Raw genomic sequence first — 21369 nt, forward strand, 5'->3', positions numbered from 1 at the left:
AGCACTACATTTGCGTAGCAGTTGACACCAGAGCTATTTTCAAAATGACAACCAACAACTTCTTCAACACTGTCCTTTTTCTTTTTGCTTGCAGTCACATCACTCTCTTTTTGTTTTCTCTTCTGTACATCCTCATTACAGATATTCTCAAATCTCCTTTTCCGACAAACAACACGTTTTTCAAACACAGGATACTGACCTAAATGAGAAGCATAGCTTCTTCTTAATCTATTATACTCCTTTACACAGTTTGCATCAGCACTAACTTTTGAGTCATCAAAGTCTATCATGAATAAACCAGATATTTTTTTCACGCGTGACAAAGCAACATATGCCATACCTTCTTTAAACACACTAGATCCAATATTTACAAAAGCACTATCTACAGTTAATCCTTGAGATTTGTGAATAGTTACAGCATATGCTAGAGAAAACGGAAACTGCTTCCTACGTACATATAAGTCTTTCACAAGCAAGAAACGAACTAAACAACAACAAATGTCTTTAACCTCTTCAATCTGATCAAATTGTTATTTTTAAAAATTCAATTCCATCTTTTTTCTGGTACTTTACAAAACCCACAACTTTACCCATAGCTCCGTTCACTAAACCTTTTTCTACATCCAAATTACGTCTTTAAATTACTCGACAGTTCATACATACATAAAGATTCTTTTCCAAACCAGCTGTTTTCGATATGTTTTTCTCTAGAGAATCCAATTTACTTGTCAATTTGCTTGTCAATATAATAGTTATTCCTTCATGCTGTATTTTATCCACAGATTCCAGTTTTATAATCTCTTCATTTTCCAATTTCAAAAGTTCTTGATTGAATATAGAGCAGGGGTCTCCAACCTTTTGTGTAGTGAGAGCTACTTCTGGTCAGTGAAAATCGTCGTGAGCTACTAAATCCCAAGCAACTCGCGCATTTTTCAGAGAGACCTCCCCCGCCCAGTTTCATTGACGTTAAGCCTATTTCTTCAGAGCCCATACTGTGGTTTGAACACAATAACACTGAAAGAAAAGATTGTGCATGTGTGCTGTTGGCAAACCGCTAGTTTACGACCTTTCAATTAATAGCTTCAAAATCAGGGCCTATCAATAGCTGTCACTGAAATAATCATTGTAATGCAGCCCAAAAACCAACTAATGAAATGTACTGATCTGTCAGACAAGCCTTTGGTAGGGCCTGGTTCACCTGTAGGCCATTCCCGCCCCACTAGCCTCTCGAGTGCAGTCCTAATATGGCGTCACTCCCACCATATACATATGTTTTTAATAATAGTCAACTCTACCGGGGACAAACCTGACAGGCCAGGCTATGAGAAAACAAAAAGCCTTTATGTTAGGGGTCTGCCGCTTAAAATTCCAGTGATAATGGTGGTGTCTCTGTTAATCAGTATTCTGGGGCGATAAAACAGTGCACTTTCCAAACTTTGTAATTAAAGTAATGTTGGCCTCAGTCATCTGGGGTTATCCCTTCCTTCTCAATAAGGTATTAAGAGAGAGATTGGCCACAACAGATACGATCTCCACTCCTGTTCTATTGTAAAATGTAGCAGTGTATCTGGTTTCAGTGCCCTATTGGAGCTCATCCTCTTAATTGCCATGAGCTTTTCATCAACCTTAATTGGCCATTCCATCTTGTGTCGCTACTCAGGATTTAATAATGAAACTGCGATCCATTGCAAGTAATAGTGCACCCCTGCTAGCTCGTATATCAGCCCCCTATCACTTATAAAATTATCAAAAGATAAAGACTCTTAGCTTCCCGACTTCATCACAAAGTACCATTTCATCTCTCATTCTTTCATCTGTGAATTCTCTCTTAGCCATGTGTGTTCTGAGCCTGTTGGGAAGTTGCTTTCATATTCCATGTGTTATGTAAAAGGTTTTTCCAATGCAAGCAAATAAATATTTGCTCCACTGTAAGCATTTTGGAAGATGGAGAGTTAAGCCTTAATTCTGTTATTCTGGTTTAAAACGTTTAAGCATGCTTCGTTGCTTTTGTTCAGTTAACAACGCTACGAATTCTCTTCTTAAATTGGTATCCATGACTGATCCATGGTAACACCTCCGACAGGCCTCCTATTATCAGGCTCCCATGACAACCGCTTCAAGGGGGTCCCAATTGGTGGCACCTTTGCAATGGATGACTAAGTAGAAGAGTAGAAATTTTGACTTTATGGACTGGCTATCGCCGTTTACATTGGCAGTTTGCTCCATCTGAGGTCTCATAGGAGTAGGAGCCTAACTGCATGGCCCGTAAAGGGGATAATTAATACCATGTGTGCTCCACCCCTACTCCCTACAGTACTTTTGTGTGATAAAAAAAACAAATAATGGAGATGCTGCAGCCAAAAAATAAAAAGAAACAATCCCTGTCCTCTTTATGTAAAGTTCTCCAAACATATTCTTGTCCCATCTCTGTTTTTTGCTCGAAGATGTTTACTCACTGGCTAGGAGTGGTGATGTATGATAACCTTTTCGGCAACCTCAGCTTGTTGTCTCGTTATAAAATACTGTAAAAGGTTCTTGGCCGCTATTGGGGCACAGGCTCACATCTGACATTAAAAAAAACCTTTCCCTGTGTGTCCATACTCGGAACTTCATACTAGGAACACTGGCCACGGCTCACAACACGAAGCATACGCACTTATACCCATTATTACCATATTGATCGCAATACATGGCTTTTAATTGAATTGTTCACCGGACAAAGCCTTACGAAAGTCTCATGGCTCATGTTGATGGTATGCAGCACTATGCAGGGTCATTCACTCTTTACTTTTACAGGGAGCCCAGGGTGTGCTCACACGGCTTACCTGCTGCGCTGGTGAGATATAAGGTGGCAGGCTGTACTGTAGAAAAGGGCAGATGGCGTGGGTACCAGCAGTTGTGTACTGCTTGCAAGACCTGCAAACCAGCTGCTCCGCCCTGACATGCCTGCTGCAGCTCCCCACTGGCACCCGTCGCACTCGCGCAATGAACAGTGCGTTGCCAGTGAGGAAAAGGCAGGGGGCACAGAAACAGTCACGAGATCCACAAAGGAAGGAGAGGAACGTCATCCTCTTCGGCTGCCCCAGCTAAGCTCAAGCCAATCTGAGCAGCTGGTTTGGGTAAGGGCGGCAACGGAGCCTGAAAAAAGTCTGCCCGGCCTAAATCGCCCACCAAACAACACTAAAGGGCAGTTACTTCCCTACCTACACCTACAGTACTTTGTGTGATTAAAAAAAAATAATAATGGACATGCTTAAAAAATAAACAATCTCTGTTCTCTTTATGTTAAGTTAATTTTCTTGGCCCATCTACAGCTGTTCGAAGATGTTGACTGGCTACCCTCCCGCTATATTAGTGGTAATGAATGAAACCTTTTCGTAATCCTAAGCTTGTTGTTTCCGAAAAAATACCGCAAAGGGATCTTGGCCGCTATTGGGGCACAGGCTCATCTGAGATTTAACCTTTCCTTTCCTGTATTATCCATTCTAGGAACATGGCTTACTTACACCAATAAGCAGACGCACTTTTACCCATTATGATTACCATATTGATCGCACTACATTACAAGGCATTTGACTATTGTTGGCCGGACACAGTTATGAAAGTCTCGTGGCTCATGATGATGGTATGCAGCACTATGCATGGTCATTCAATTTTTACTTTTACAGGGGATCTTGGCCACTATTGAGGCACAGGCTCATCTGAGATTTAACCTTTCCTTTCCTGTATTATCCATTCAGGAACATGGCTCACAACAATAAGCAGACGCACTTTTACCCATTACGATTACCATATCGACAGCAGTACAAGGCATTTGACTAAACAGGCTCATCTGAGAATTAACCTTTCCTTTCCTGTATTATCTATTCTAGGAACACGGCTCACAACAATAAGCAGACACACTTTTACCCATTACGATTACCATATCGATTGCAATACATGGCTTTTAACTGAATTGTTGACCAGACAAAGCCTTACGAAAGTCGGTATGCAGCACTATGCAGGGTCATTCACTCTTTACTTTTACAGGGGGCCAGGGTGTGCTCACACGGCTTACCTGCTGCGCTGGTGAGATATGAGGTGGAAAGCAGTTCTGCAGAAAAGGGCAGATGGCGCGGGTCCCTGCTTGCAAGACCTGCAAATCAGCTGCTCCGCCCTGACACGCCTGCTGCAGCTCCCCAATGGCTCCTGTCGCACTCGCACAATGAACAGTGCGGTGCCAGTGAGAAAAGGGCAGGGGGCGCAGAAACAGTCACAAGATCCACAAAGAAAGGAGAGGAACGTCGTCATCCTCTTCAGCCCGCCCCAGCTAAGCTCTTCTAAGCCAATCAGAGCAGCTGCTTTGGGTGAGGGCGGCAACGGAGCATGAAAAAAGCCTAAATAGCCCAAATAACACTAAAGGGCTACTAAATTGAGCAGCAAGCGTCGCGAGCTACTGACAGGGTCTCGGCGAGCTACCGGTAGCTCGCGATCGACCGGTTGGAGACACCTGATATAGAGCATTCATGTAGTGTTGGCATTAAGCAGATTACAGTATTTTTTTCAGCAATTTTCTTGTATATTTTCTCTGGAACTATTTGTTCTGTTGGAAACACATTACATAGCAATCGACTCTGTAAAGCTTTTCTGCCATGTTCTGTGAGTAGTCCAATTCTGATATCTTTGAGAATACTTGCATAATCCTCATCATTGGCTTGCCTCAAATTGGTAATGAGTTCTTTATACTCAAAGTATGTCCAAATATTCACATTACCTATACTTCCTAACGACTTTTTCGTGTCTTCATGTGTAAGTGTATGGAATACTGGTTGTCCTTTAACTGGAGTGAGCTGCAAAAGATCCCCAAAAACTATGACGTGTTTTCCTCCAAATAAGACGTCATAGTCTGTCTTTAGAATTTGCTGCATTCTTAAATGCACAAAGGCAAGCATTAAGTTTGATACCATGCTTACCTCATCAATGAGTACTTTCATTTTCTTCAATACTCTTGAAACTTCAAAGCATGCTTCTCCTGTTAGCTTGTGGTATTGTATTTTGTTCTCATGCTCTACTGGTAACATTAGCAAACGATGTAAGGTAACTCCTTTTATGTTATACGCTGCTAACCCAGTTGGAGCAGTAACAACACAAGACAAAGTTGAATCCATTTTGTTCTGTAGGTAGCTTCTAATTACTTTAATTAAGAAACTTTTTCCAGTTCCTGCTTGTCCACTCACATACATTCTGATTGGTTTAAAAGATGTGCATGAGCACTCTTTATTTTCATGTAGTAATCCGTGATCAATTTTTTTTCTGACTTCCTCATAAATTTGTTGTTGTTCATCATTCAGTTGTTGTTCCATATTTGGTAAGTTTATTAAATCTTCCTGAGCTTGATTCAAAGCTGTTTCCACTTCAGTCATGGCTATTGCAGCTTCATTTTTTACGATTGGTTGTCCTAGAGGATCTTGACTGAACGTCCCAGAACTTTGACTGTCTTGAGAACTGTCTCTAGCTACTTCAGCTGCAAATGTTGCTTCTTGTTCAATTTCTTCATTTAACATTTGAACATAAGTTGTGAAAGTACTGCATTCTATGCTCTCTTTGCAAGCATTAAAGGAATCTTCATAGCTCTGAAAATCTCCAAGTAGTTCGTCCTCTGAACGCCATGGTTTAAACAGCTGTAAAAGTGCCAAGTAGTAAAATTCCTTTTTGTCAGTAGTGTCGCAACTTAGCTTCCGATGATTAATCAAACTTCCTTTAGTTTGTTTTACCAAACATCCTTCCTCACCAGTGACTTTATATTTTCCATTGTTGATGTCTTCTGTAGCATTCCGTTTATAAATGTAGTTCTGCAGCACTTCATAGAGACACATGTTCTCAAGATGATGACTTCTTTGTGGGTAATATGTGTCCAACATGTTTGTTCTTAAAATGTCTGTACTTTCAGGTTCGTACTCTGCTAAATATTCAATTTCTCGAACAGATTTCAGTACCCGATTTCTCATGTCTGCAAGGCCTAAACTTACCCAAATTATTCTTCTGGATTTGGAGTACAGACTTGCAGATGATAACCTATCTGAGCATTCGTAGGATCCAATTTCTCGATGCGATAACATCTTTAAACTGAAACTGTATAGCTTTTTACTGACAGTCTTATCGTGAGAAATCTCTTCCCACATTTCTTTCAATTCCGTTTTCTCAGATTTAGTGATGTAAGATGTGACATACCGAGCAACAGCAATAGAATTGTCAGCTACATACTGTATATCCATGTTAGCATTCCACATGGATAAAATGACTGGGTTGTAGTCATTTATATATTTTGACTCTTCTTTTCTTCTTAGGTTGTAGGTATTCTTAGGCGATTTTCTTGTAATAGTATGTCGCACAGCTGACATAAAACTGTTTACTCTTCCTTTTGAAAGAACAGGTCGTGGAAATCCAAATCGACATTTTGTGTAGAATTTATCTTTACTTTTGTACTTTCGTCGACAGTATTTTCCACACCGATGACTTTGGAAACGTAAAACTTGCTCTTTTAAGTTTTTTTCTTCTGTGCTTTTAGGTATGGCACATGTTGCATATTCTTCAATGAAAGATAAAACTGCTTCATCAGCATCTGTTCCAAATTTGGGTGCATCCTTGATCCACAACAGCATATGAATATGTGGAGCACCTCTTGCTTGGTACTCTTTTCTCCAAAAGAAATCCACAACTTCTCCAAGAGGTGGATTTTTTTTATTGCAGATGAAGGACATCATAGCCTCAAATCTATGATTGAAATATCTGCAAACATTAACCGGATCCAATGAGCACAATTCTCCTGCTGTCTTGTATTGGATGTTTTCAATATTTGAATTTGCCTCTCGAAGAAAATCCAGTAAATCATCCCAAGCGTACTCAGCACAGCTTAGGGTAAGGAATCATGTAGGAGTTCCTAAATTCCGTAACATACATTTCAATTCTCCATGGCGTCGGTACCAATATTCATTAGTTCCACGCTGACAAGCCATCAAATTAATCAATTGAGATTCCAAATGATCATCTCGCTGTTGCACTTTGTTCATAAAATCCTTTGCCGACACATTATGTAGATGTACTCCAGTTTTTAAAATGTGATTTACTGCATAAGATAGTGCAGACAAGTCACTTTCAAATTAAAAGATGGAACAAATAAGGAATACTTTGACGAAATCTTGTATCTTCTGCATATACTCTTGTAGTCCGATACTCAGAAGCAGGAATCTGTACTGGACGTTCATCATATCGTCCACCTTTTCCTGTAGGAAACAGCTGGGGAAAACAACGAGCTTCCAAGCTCTCCTCCCATACACTCACGGGAGTTCCTTGTGCTTTTTTCATCTGAAACAGATCAATAGTGTTTCCCATAACTTCTTTAGAATGAAGAGGATGTATGCTGAAATGTTCATTAATTTCTTCTTCTTTTGAATTATCCACTTTTTCAATTTGCCCTGTTGGTATTCCTGTGTCTGCTAGTAATTCTTCTTCATTTTCATCCATATAAATTGTTTCATACCATTTATTATTTCTTTTCAAATATAAATTTGCTCTTTGTACTTTTCGTACATCTACAACTCCTGCCAAATTTTCTTATTCTTTGTTGGTACACCATTAACCAGAATAACTAATGGTTCAGTTTCCAATCTATCTGCATCAATTGTTTCCATATTTTTTTTCAAATCCAATGGCAAATAGACAACTCTTCCTTTTAAACCTCTTTGTAAATCCGAAGGAGGTAATTTACCTGTTTTGGGCTCCATACGCACTATGGTCTGAAACGGATGGACACATTGAATGAGTATAGACTCATACGTATTTAAATCAGAAAGTTCTGCAGGAATATCAACCAATTCTAAATTATTATGTACAGCTCTAGCTGGCATTCTATTTTCTTCTAACTTATTATAACAGTATTTACAAATACGCTGATCTTCACCCAAATCAAAACAATTTTCCAGAAATATATATGTTGCAAAATCCTTCCACTTATAATTATCTTCATTTTCACTTTTTTTATAGAGATCAACATTCCTTGTTTGAATTTTATAATGGCTTCTCCAGCAACAAATACAAGTAATATTTGGTCTTTCATTAGAGATGATAGTAAATTTTGTCATTTCATCTTCAAAATTTTTACTAACAGTGAGTTCTACATTCTCTTCCACATTTTCCTCAATAACTGTGTCATTTCCTGCACTTTCTTGCTCTGGACCAAAGTAACAAAACTGAATATCATCAGTAACCTTCACTACATCTGATACAGATCCACGGAACAGAGCATTATTCAACTCATTTAACTTTAGTGCTGGACTTTTAGCAAAATACAATGTTCTCACAAACTTTCTCATTTCAGTATGATGAACAGCCAGCATCCTAAAATGGTGAAAAACACTTTGGCAAACTTTCCTAGATAGACAAGCAAGAGAATGTCCTTGCAAACCAGTATTCTCTCTAACTCTGCATGGGTCTAGTCTTTGAAGCACCTTAATCTTCTGTTTAACACTCTTTTTACTATATTCTCTTAGAAAGTCACGTAATTTATCAATAGATTCCTGTCGCACAGTGCAAATACTACTACAATTCCAAGTGTACACTGGGGCTTTAGGACGTCTCCCCATAACCTCATCAGCTAACACTTCTTCCTCATTTCTTGGAACCATTTTCTCCTTTTCCATTACACAACCATCTTTAACTTCATAAGCTCGACCATTGGTGTCAACTGCATGCAACAAACTATTACTTTGAAGATAACTCTTCATTAAAAAATTGTTCAGTACTTGAACTATGCTTCCATTCTCCTAAGAACACTTTACAAAAGTTATTTTTTTTCACTACTCTTTTCCTTTTGCTTTGTGACTTCATTGCTTTAATTAATTTTTCTAATCTACGCATCCTGTTAAAAATTAAAATGAATAGTTTTCTTTTTATTTCCAAAGCCTTTGCAACAATTGTTTCAATATATTTCTTTTTTTTTAAATAAAATTTGGTTTTCTTCTTATATTTTTTCACATCCTTTAGCAAATTTAACATCACTCTTCTCTGAAACATTTTTCGACGAATGTATTTAAAATCTATTTTTCGTGTTAAGTCACTCTTTCTTACTTCTGATTCTACATTAGCTTTTAGTATTTTCTGTCGACTCTGTTGTTGTTTTGTACTTGAAACACTATTTGCAGTGGATATATTTTTAACATTTTTTCTTTGTTTGAAGATATTTTTAAGAAAATCCTTAGTCTGCTTACCAGAAGGCTTTTTCTTTTTTCCAACATGAGGTTCTTCAACTAATTTTATTTGTCCAGTTTTCTTCAAATGTAGATGTTGTTGCTGTTCTTTTCTCTTTCTTGACTTTATAGGCATCTTTAATTAATTTCACTGTTGTTCAGCAATACCTGAAAGAAACTAAAAAAAAAATACCTTTATGTAATTTTAATACATTACGATTTTTTATTTGAGCTTTTCAAATCCTATCATATGAGCTGTCCCTTTCCTACAACTGCAAGTCTGACAGAACAATACCAACACGTATTAAATCTCTAACATCAATTCCTGTGTGCACACAGACTCATGGTGTGATTCTAGGCACACAACGATTTTTGTTTGGCAATTTCAAAGCACATTTACTACTGTGGTAGAGTAAGTGATAATTACTATGGCAGCCTGACACATTTTCCTTATATTTTAGAGAGGCAGAAAAGAGCACATGTCCTAACAGCTACTTGAGACCATCTGCATGTGTTACAGGGTGAGTGATTAGAGTAGAGCAAAGGAAATGAGCCTTGGTGACGTTGAATGTGTTAGCATTACACACTGCTTTCTGAAATACCACACAGAGCTGAGTAGTAAGCATGGGAGTGCAGGAGAAGCACCTATCTGTGTGCTAAGAGAGTGCTTCTGGAGACCGATTATTGTCTGGTGCAAGACAGATCTGCATGGACGCTTGCACAACTGCATGAAGACTGCAGAGATGTATATAAGAGTACATGTGTGGTAAAGGTTAATTGGAATTTTGAACATGTAAAAACTACCTCACCCATTGCGGGAGTGGAAGGAAAATCTACCATGTTGATTTCAAATGTGTTTGCATTTGCCTTTCATTTGTGAGATAGTGATTTCTGCTGAATGCTATCCATCACAGTTGAAGAAAACAAGCAGCCCCTTTCCTGTGAGTGCAAATCTTACAAAACAACAGCAACACAAATTAAATCTCTGAGAAGAATTCCTGTGTGCAGACAGACTCATGGTGTGATTCTAGGCACACAACGATTTTTGTTTGGCAATTTCAAAGCACATTTACTACTGTGGTAGAGTAAGTGATAATTACTATGGCAGCCTGACACATTTTCCTTATATTTTAGAGAGGCAGAAAAGAGCACATGTCCTAACAGCTACTTGAGACCATCAGCATGTGTTACAGAGTGAGTGATTAGAGTACAGCAAAGGAAATGAGCCTTGGTGATGTTGAATGTGTTAACGTTACACACTGCTATCTGAAATACCACACAGTGCTGAATAGTAAGCATGGGAGTGCAGGAGAAGCACCTGTCTGTGTGCTAAGAGTGTGCTTCTGGAGACTGTGTATTGTCAGGTGCAAGAGAGATCTGCATGGACGCTTGCACAACTGCATGAAGACTGCAAAGATGTATGTAAGAGTACATGTGTGGTAAAGGTTAATTGGAGTTTTGTACATGTAAAAACGACCTCACCCATTGCGGGAGTGGAAGGAAAATCTACCATGTTGATTTCAAATGTATTAGCATTTGCCTCTCATTTGTGAGATAGTGATTTCTGCTGAATGCTATCCATCACAGTTGAAGAAAACAAGCTGCCCCTTTCCTGCGAGTGCAAATCTTACAGAAAAACAGCAACACAAAGTAAATCTCTGAGAACAATTCCTGTGTGCAGACAGACTCATTGTGTGATTCTAGGCACAAAACAGTATTGCTGGGTGATACCAGAACACCTTAAATTAGGGTGAAGACATACTCCATAATATCTTACAAGTTCAAGGCAGTTAAATATCTTCCTTAACATAAAATGTAAAACACAACTTTAAAAGTGGAAGGAAAATGTACCATGCTAATTTCAAATGTGTTAGCATTTGCCTCTCATTTGTGAGATAGTGATTTCTGCTGAATGCTAACCATCACAGTTCAAGAAAACAAGCTGCCCCTTTCCTGCGAGTGCAAGTCTAACAGAGCAAGAGCAACACGAATTAAATCTCTGAGAACAATTCCTGTGTGCAGACACACTCATGGTGTGATTCTAGGCACAAAACAGTATTGCTGGGTGATACCAGAACACCTTAAATTAGGGTGAAGACATACTCCATAATATCTTACAAGTTCAAGGCAGTTAAATATCTTCCTTAACATAAAATGTAAAACACAATTTTAAAAGTGGAAGGAAAATGTACCATGCTGATTTCAAATGTGTTAGCATTTGCCTCTCATTTGTGAGATAGTGATTTCTGATGAATGCTAACCATCACAGTTCAAGAAAACAAGCTTCCCCTTTCCTGCGAGTGCAAGTCTAACACAGCAAGAGCAACACGAATTAGATCTCTGAGAAGAATTCCTGTGTGCAGAGAGACTCATGGTGTGATTCTAGGCACAAAACACTATTGCTGGGTGATACCAGAACACCTTAAATTAGGATGAAGACATACTCCATAATATTTTACAAGTTCAAGGCACTTAAATATCTTCCATAACATAAAATGTAAAACTCAACTTTAAAAGTGGAAGGAAAATGTACCATGCTAATTTCAAATGTGTTAGCATTTGCCTCTCATTTGTGAGATAGTGATTTCTGCTGAATGCTAACCATCACAGTTCAAGAAAACAAGCTGCCCCTTTCCTGCGAGTGCAAATCTTACAGAAAAACAGCAACACAAAGTAAATCTCTGAGAACAATTCCTGTGTGCAGACAGACTCATTGTGTGATTCTAGGCACAAAACAGTATTGCTGGGTGATACCAGTACACCTTAACTTATGGTGAAGACATACTCCATAATATCTGACATGTTCAAGGCAGTTAAATTTCTTCCAAAACATAAAATGTAAAACACAACTTTAACAGTGGAAGGAAAATGTACCATGCTAATTTCAAATGTGTTATTATTTCTCTCTCTTTTGTGAGATAGTGATTTCTGCTGAATGCTAACCATCACAGTTCAAGAAAACAAGCTGCCCCTTTCCTGCGAGTGCAAGGCTAACAGAGCAAGAGCAACACAAATTAATTCTCTGAGAAGAATTCCTGTGTGCAGACAGACTCATGGTGTGATTCTAGGCACAAAACAGTATTCATGAGTGATACCAGTACACCTTAACTTATGGTGAAGACATACTCCATACTATCTGACATGTTCAAGGCAGTTAAATATCTTCCTTAACATAAAATGTAAAACACAACTTTAAAAGTGGTGGGAAAATCTACCATGCTAATTTCAAAAGTGTTAGCATTTGCCTCTCATTTCTAAGATAGTGATTTCTGCTGAATGCTAACCATCACAGTTCAAAAAAACAAGCTGTCCCTTTCCTGCGAGTGCAAGTCTAACAGAGCAAGAGCAAAACAAATTAAATCGCTGAGAATAATTCCTGTTTGCATACAGACTCATGGTGTGATTCTAGGCACAAAACAGTATTGCTGGGTGTTACCAGAACAACTTAAATTATGGTGAAGACATACTCCATAATATCTGACATGTTCAAGGCAGTTACATTTCTTCCAAAACATAAAATGTAAAACACAACTTTAAAAGTGGAAGGAAAATGTACCATGCTAATTTCAAATGTGTTATTATTTCTCTCTCTTTTGTGAGATAGTGATTTCTGCTGAATGCTAACCATCACAGTTCAAGATAACAAGCTGCCTCTTTCCTGTGAGTGCAAGGCTAACAGAGCAAGAGCAACACGAATTAAATCTCTGAGAAGAATTCCTGTGTGCAGACAGACTCATGGTGTGATTCTAGGCACAAAACAGTATTGCTGGGTGATACCAGAACACCTTAAATTATGGTGAAGACATGCTCCATAATATCTTACAAGTTCAAGGCACTCAAATATCTGCCTTAACATAAAATGTAAAACACAACTTTAAAAGTGGAAGGAAAATGTTCCATGCTAATTCCAAATGTGTTAGCATTTGCCTCTCATTTGTGAAATAGTGATTTCTGCTGAATGCTAACCATCACAGTTCAAGAAAACAAGCTGCCCCTTTCCTGTGAGTGCGAGTCTTACAGAACAAGAGCAACACAAATTAAATCTCTGAGAATAATTCCTGTGTGCAGACAGACTCATGGTGTGATTCTAGGCACAAAACAGTATTCCTGGGTGATACCAGTACACCTTAACTTATGGTGAAGACATACTCCATAATATCTGACATGTTCAAGGCAGTTAAATATCTTCCTTAACATAAAATGTAAAACACAACTTTAAAAGTGGAAGGAAAATGTACCATGCTAATTTCAAATGTGTTAGCATTTGCCTCTCATTTGTGAGATATTGATTTCTGCTGAATGCTAACCATCACAGTTCAAGAAAACAAGCTGCCTCTTTCCTGCGAGTGCAAGTCTAACAGAGCAAGAGCAACACAAATTAAATCTCTGAGAAGAATTCCTGTGTGCAGACAGACTCATGGTGTGATTCTAGGCACAAAACAGTATTCCTGGGTGATACCAGTACACCTTAACTTATGGTGAAGACATACTCCATAATATCTGACATCTTCAAGACAGTTAAATTTCTTCCAAAACATAAAATGTAAAACACAACTTTAAAAGTGGAAGGAAAATGTACCATGCTAATTTCAAATGTGTTCGCATTTGCCTCTCATTTGTGAGATAGTGATTTCTTCTGAATGCTAACCATCACAGTTCAAGAAAACAAGCTGCCCCTTTCCTGCGAGTGCAAGTCTAACAGAGCAAGAGCAACACGAATTAAATCTCTGAGAACAATTCCTGTGTGCAGACACACTCATGGTGTGATTCTAGGCACACAACAGTATTGCTGGGTGATACCAGAACACCTTAAATTATGGTGAAGACATACTCCATAATATCTGACATGTTCAAGGCACTTAAATATCTTCCTTAACATAAAATGTAGAACACTACTTTAAAAGTGGAAGGAAAATGTACCATGCTAATTCCAAATGTGTTAGCATTTGCCTCTCATTTGTGAGATAGTGATTTCTGCTGAATGCTAACCATCACAGTTCAAGAAAACAAGCAGCCCCTTTCCTGCGAGTGCAAGTCTAACAGAGCAAGAGCAACAAGAATTAAATCTCTGAGAAGAATTCCTGTGTGCAGACAGACTCATGGTGTGATTCTAGGCACAAAACAGTATTCCTGGGTGATACCAGTACACCTTAACTTATGGTGAAGACATACTCCATAATATCTGACATGTTCAAGGCAGTTACATTTCTTCCAAAACATAAAATGTAAAACACAACTTTAAAAGTGGAAGGAAAATGTACCATGCTAATTTCAAATGTGTTATTATTTCTCTCTCTTTTGTGAGATAGTGATTTCTGCTGAATGCTAACCATCACAGTTCAAGATAACAAGCTGCCTCTTTCCTGCGAGTGCAAGGCTAACAGAGCAAGAGCAACACAAATTAAATCTCTGAGAAGAATTCCTGTGTGCAGACAGACTCATGGTGTGATTCTAGGCACAAAACAGTATTGCTGGGTGATACCAGAACACCTTAAATTATGGTGAAGACATGCTCCATAATATCTTACAAGTTCAAGGCACTTAAATATCTGCCTTAACATAAAATGTAAAACACAACTTTAAAAGTGGAAGGAAAATGTTCCATGCTAATTCCAAATGTGTTAGCATTTGCCTCTCATTTGTGAAATAGTGATTTCTGCTGAATGCTAACCATCACAGTTCAAGAAAACAAGCTGCCCCGTTCCTGTGAGTGCAAGTCTTACAGAACAAGAGCAACACAAATTAAATCTCTGAGAATAATTACTGTGTGCAGACAGACTCATGGTGTGATTCTAGGCACAAAACAGTATTCCTGGGTGATACCAGTACACCTTAACTTATGGTGAAGACATACTCCATAATATCTGACATGTTCAAGGCAGTTAAATATCTTCCTTAACATAAAATGTAAAACACAACTTTAAAAGTGGAAGGAAAATGTACCATGCTAATTTCAAATGTGTTAGCATTTGCCTCTCATTTGTGAGATATTGATTTCTGCTGAATGCTAACCATCACAGTTCAAGAAAACAAGCTGCCCCTTTCCTGCGAGTGCAAGTCTAACAGAGCAAGAGCCACACAAATTAAATCTCTGAGAAGAATTCCTGTGTGCAGACAGACTCATGGTGTGATTCTAGGCACAAAACAGTATTCCTGGGTGATACCAGTACACCTTAACTTATGGTGAAGACATATTCCATAATATCTAACATGTTCAAGGCAGTTAAATTTCTTCCAAAACATAAAATGTAAAACACAACTTTAAAAGTGGAAGGAAAATGTACCATGCTAATTTCAAATGTGTTCGCATTTGCCTCTCATTTGTGAGATAGTGATTTCTTCTGAATGCTAACCATCACAGTTCAAGAAAACAAGCTGCCCCTTTCCTGCGAGTGCAAGTCTAACAGAGCAAGAGCAACATGAATTAAATCTCTGAGAACAATTCCTGTGTGCAGACAGACTCATGGTGTGATTCTAGGCACAAAACAGTATTCCTGGGAGATACCAGTACACCTTAACTTATGGTGAAGACATACTCCATAATATCTGACATGTTCAAGGCAGTTAAATTTCTTCCAAAACATAAAATGTAAAACACAACTTTAAAAGTGGAAGGAAAATGTACCATGCTAATTTCAAATGTGTTAGCATTTGCCTCTCATTTGTGAGATATTGATTTCTGCTGAATGCTAACCATCACAGTTCAAGAAAACAAGCTGCCCCTTTCCTGCGAGTGCAAGTCTAACAGAGCAAGAGCCACACAAATTAAATCTCTGAGAAGAATTCCTGTGTGCAGACAGACTCATGGTGTGATTCTAGGCACAAAACAGTATTCCTGGGTGATACCAGTACACCTTAACTTATGGTGAAGACATATTCCATAATATCTAACATGTTCAAGGCAGTTAAATTTCTTCCAAAACATAAAATGTAAAACACAACTTTAAAAGTGGAAGGAAAATGTACCATGCTAATTTCAAATGTGTTCGCATTTGCCTCTCATTTGTGAGATAGTGATTTCTTCTGAATGCTAACCATCACAGTTCAAGAAAACAAGCTGCCCCTTTCCTGCGAGTGCAAGTCTAACAGAGCAAGAGCAACACGAATTAAATCTCTGAGAACAATTCCTGTGTGCAGACAGACTCATGGTGTGATTCTAGGCACAAAACAGTATTCCTGGGTGATACCAGTACACCTTAACTTATGGTGAAGACATACTCCATAATATCTGACATGTTCAAGGCAGTTAAATTTCTTCCAAAACATAAAATGTAAAACACAACTTTAAAAGTGGAAGGAAAATGTACCATGCTAATTTCAAATGTGTTCGCATTTGCCTCTCATTTGTGAGATAGTGATTTCTTCTGAATGCTAACCATCACAGTTCAAGAAAACAAGCTGCCCCTTTCCTGCGAGTGCAAGTCTAACAGAGCAAGAGCAACACGAATTAAATCTCTGAGAACAATTCCTGTGTGCAGACAGACTCATGGTGTGATTCTAGGCACAAAACAGTATTCCTGGGTGATACCAGTACACCTTAACTTATGGTGAAGACATACTCCATAATATCTGACATGTTCAAGGCAGTTAAATTTCTTCCAAAACATAAAATGTAAAACACAACTTTAAAAGTGGAAGGAAAATGTACCATGCTAATTTCAAATGTGTTCGCATTTGCCTCTCATTTGTGAGATAGTGATTTCTTCTGAATGCTAACCATCACAGTTCAAGAAAACAAGCTGCCCCTTTCCTGCGAGTGCAAGTCTAACAGAGCAAGAGCCACACAAATTAAATCTCTGAGAAGAATTCCTGTGTGCAGACAGACTCATGGTGTGATTCTAGGCACAAAACAGTATTCCTGGGTGATACCAGTACACCTTAACTTATGGTGAAGACATATTCCATAATATCTAACATGTTCAAGGCAGTTAAATTTCTTCCAAAACATAAAATGTAAAACACAACTTTAAAAGTGGAAGGAAAATGTACCATGCTAATTTCAAATGTGTTCGCATTTGCCTCTCATTTGTGAGATAGTGATTTCTTCTGAATGCTAACCATCACAGTTCAAGAAAACAAGCTGCCCCTTTCCTGCGAGTGCAAGTCTAACAGAGCAAGAGCAACACAAATTAAATCTCTGAGAACAATTCCTGTGTGCAGACAGACTCATGGTGTGATTCTAGGCACAAAACAGTATTCCTGGGTGATACCAGTACACCTTAACTTATGGTGAAGACATACTCCATAATATCTGACATGTTCAAGGCAGTTAAATTTCTTCCAAAACATAAAATGTAAAACACAACTTTAAAAGAAGAATCACATTTCTATTATTTACATCCAAATACACCACATACATACCCTCTCAAATTCATAACTCACCTTTAAAAGTAGTTAGTTGAGAAAGAAATGTGGCACTCACACAGCAGATTATCAGAGCCAGAATCTCTGAACTGTACACCTCTCAGCAGAACCAGTAAATGGCAATGTTTCCCTCTCTTTTTTCACACATATACATGTTAATTTCAAATCACAGTGCTTCCCACATTTTTCAAATGGAAACACACATTTCTATTGGTTGCAAATTTCAACCCTTTCCAAATGATCCCTACCCCCAACATTACTTCTGCCTGCTACCATAGCAACAGGTCATGGAACACTGGTGTGAGCAGAGAGGTCAGAAGTTCAGCACACAATGTTTCAAATCCAAAGAGCTAGAGTTCTTGACTTTTCAAACCTAACAGCAAATCCAAACTAATGTTCTGTTAGAACACATTTTTCACAACCAATACAAAACATGCTTTTATAAATGTAAACATACAGCCTAGTTTTTAGTGTAGAATGGTTTGAAACAGCCAATGAGTTCTATTTTTTTTTTTAAAGTATGTAAGCCTCCATTTTACAACTATCTTTCTTTTCATATTGCCATTCTACTGAAAGACACCTTCTGAGTGCATCCAGATCTCCTTTGAAGATGTTCACAGTGTGGATTATAGGTCACAGCTATGTCTTCTGGAGTGAAAAGTTTGCAGAAAAAAAGAGGTATTGTGAAAGACCTTGCTTTGCCAAATGTAGACATTAAATGGATTGGTCAGAGAGGGTTAAAGTGGCACTAATTAATGCCTAACCTTATTATTGTGCACTGTGGTGGAAATGACCTAGGCACTTTAACTGGGGTAGGTCTGGAAATGCTTATTAAGGATACCTTTGTGCAATTGATGTCACTTTTTCCACAAACTGCCTTTGTATATTCTAATATATGCCAAAGGCAAAAGTGGAACTGGTCCAATCAACATTGTCCGCAGATTGACAAAGCAAGAAAGCACGTCAATAAGTCTGTTTCTGCTTTCCTCAGAGACTATGGTATGGGTTCTATATACCACAACAACTTGCGTTACAACATGCAAGGCATTTACAGAGGAGACGGTGTACATTTCAATGATGAAGGGAACAGAGTCTTCCTCTTGAACTTTAGACTCTGCATTGGTACTTACTTGTAGGTGCCAAATAACACTCAATAAACTCAACGGCTCTTTTTAGAGCCACCTACTATCTAAACACTTAATCTTTTTTTTTTTTTTTTTTTTTTGCCGTGCGCACCCCGTGAATTTTTTTAAAAAATTGAAATCTTTTTTTTGGCCCTTCAGGGTCCCACTGTACCCCCTGACAAAGGCTAGGGGGTCAGGAACTCCCTACCCTGCCCCCTGTTAACGTTCTCCACCTTTTTTTTTCAGTGTGACAGACAAAATGGCGGCCGACACTTCCTGATTTCGACCAATTCGAATGTTGACTGACATAAATCCACCAATCAGAATTACGCTCGCGCATGGCACCGTGCGCATACGGTGCGCGCACGGTACGCGCTGATAGATATTTATATGCTTTAAAATGCTATTTTCTCAGGAACTACTGAACAGATTGACACCAGACCTGCAAAAGGCACTTCCCTGACATGAGGACTACCTCTCTGCCAAATTTCAAGTAATTCTGTTCAGCCGTTCGGGCTGTACCTTCGACTAAAGGTCCTATGGGAAAATGCATGGGGAAAACGCGTTTTGGGACCCCCCTTTTTTCTCGACCCCCTCTTGACGAATCCCCCCGAGACTTTCAGGGTAGGAGCTAAGCGAAGCGCCCCATTAGTTTTGAAAATTTTGCGAGGATTCGTCGACCGGCGCCAAAGTTATTCAAAATAGAATTTTCAGATTTCCTATGGAAACACGGTCCTAACTATAACTATCTACTGGCGACCGCCAGTAGATAATATATATATATATATATATATATATTATATATATATATTCACTGAAAAAACCATAGGTTTCACACATGTTATAGTTAGCTGGACATTTCACTCGTACAAAACCATTGAAATTCCCCCGTTATAGTTAGTTGAGCTAACTATAACTCACGCGACAGCAATCCACTGCTGATAACGTCACATATTACATCACTCATGACATGGTCAGTGACATCACTCATGACATCACTGATGACATCTCAAATGACATTACTGATGACATCATCCAGTGAATATGTGTCTTTCTGAAAAATAAATATTTTTTATATATGTATATCTAAAGGTTAATGGAAGAATAAATGGGTAAATAAGTGTCTAAATGGATGGTTTTTTTCTGTAAAATTAATTGTATAACTGACTCATTAACAGTATCTTAGTGAATACAAGTATTAGTGAGTAATGTTTAAATATTTAAATATCTGTATCAGTGTCTCACTTTGTGTATAAGTGGCTGCATGGGTTGGTGAGTAGCTACATGAGTGTGTATATGGGTTATTAGTTCGTTTTTAGAGTATCAGTATGAGTGTCTGTATGGTTCAGTGGGGGATGTTACTTAGTGTATAGATGCATGAATGAGTGACTCACTGTTTGTATGTGTTTTGAAGACAGTATGTGAGCAGGACAGTATGGGTGGATGAGTGTGTGTATGGGTGAGTAAGAGAGTGAATGACTGTCTCAATAGTGTCTTTATGAGTACGTCCATATGTTTTAAACTAGTATATGTGAGTATTGATGTATATAAGTGAGGATATATGAGAGTGAGAGATTGGAAGAGTTCCTGTATAAATAAGTATGTGTTTCTATAAGTGATTGTTTAAGAGAGTAAGTATGTGTACGTTTCTGTAGAAGTAAGTGTAGTGGTGTGTGTATAGCTGTATATGCAAGTAAATGGATGTTTATTTGCATGTGTGAGTATGTGTGTGAGTAACTCTATGTATGAGTGTAGGTGTGTAACAGGATGTATAGGTGTATGAGTACATATGATGACTGAGTACATGTATGAGTGACTATATAGAAGTGTTGATGAATGAGTGGATGCGTATGTAGATTTTGGAATTACTGAATAGGTTGTTCTAACTGGTATTGGTATCTCTATAGTTTTCAAAACTTTAGTTTGTATTTTTCAATGTGTGTATCAAAGTTTATATTAGGATAAGAGGAGGTCTGCCACTCTTACACAAGGATGATGTCATCAGTGATGTCATCAGCGATGTCATTTGAGATGTCATCAGTGATGTCATGAGTGATGTCACTGACCATGTCATGAGTGATGTAATATGTGACGTCATCAGCAGTGGATTGCGGTCGCGCGAGTTATGGTTAGCTTTACTAACTATAACGGGGGAATTTCAGTGGTTTTGTTCGAGTGAAATGTCCAGCTAACTATAACATGTGTGAAACCTATGGTTTTTTCAGTGAATTTGCAAGGTTTTTTAAATGCTAATTCCTAACTATAACGTGTGTGAAACCTAAGTTTTTTTCAGTGAATTTGCAAGGTTTTTTTAAATGCTAATTCCTAACTATAACGTGTGTGAAACCTATGTTTTTTTCAGTGAATTTGCAAGGTTTTTTAAATGCTAATTCCTAACTATAACATGTGTGAAACCTATGGTTTTTTAGTGAATTTATAAGGTTTTTTAAATGCTAATTTATGTATGTATTATTATATTTTTTATATATTTATTTTACAATAAACTACCTATGTATATAGTTATAGATTGACGGTATCCTGTAATATGGAATGGCTTAGCTCTTTTTTTTTTAATTTGGATAAAGTTGAACAGCATAGTTAATATCTTCTATAAACTTATAAACATTTTTAAATGTTTTTTCTAAGGGTTTTTCACG

Source organism: Triturus cristatus, chromosome 3_2 (assembly GCF_964204655.1).
Source record: "Triturus cristatus chromosome 3_2, aTriCri1.1, whole genome shotgun sequence".
In the NCBI taxonomy this organism is placed as follows: domain Eukaryota; kingdom Metazoa; phylum Chordata; class Amphibia; order Caudata; family Salamandridae; genus Triturus; species Triturus cristatus.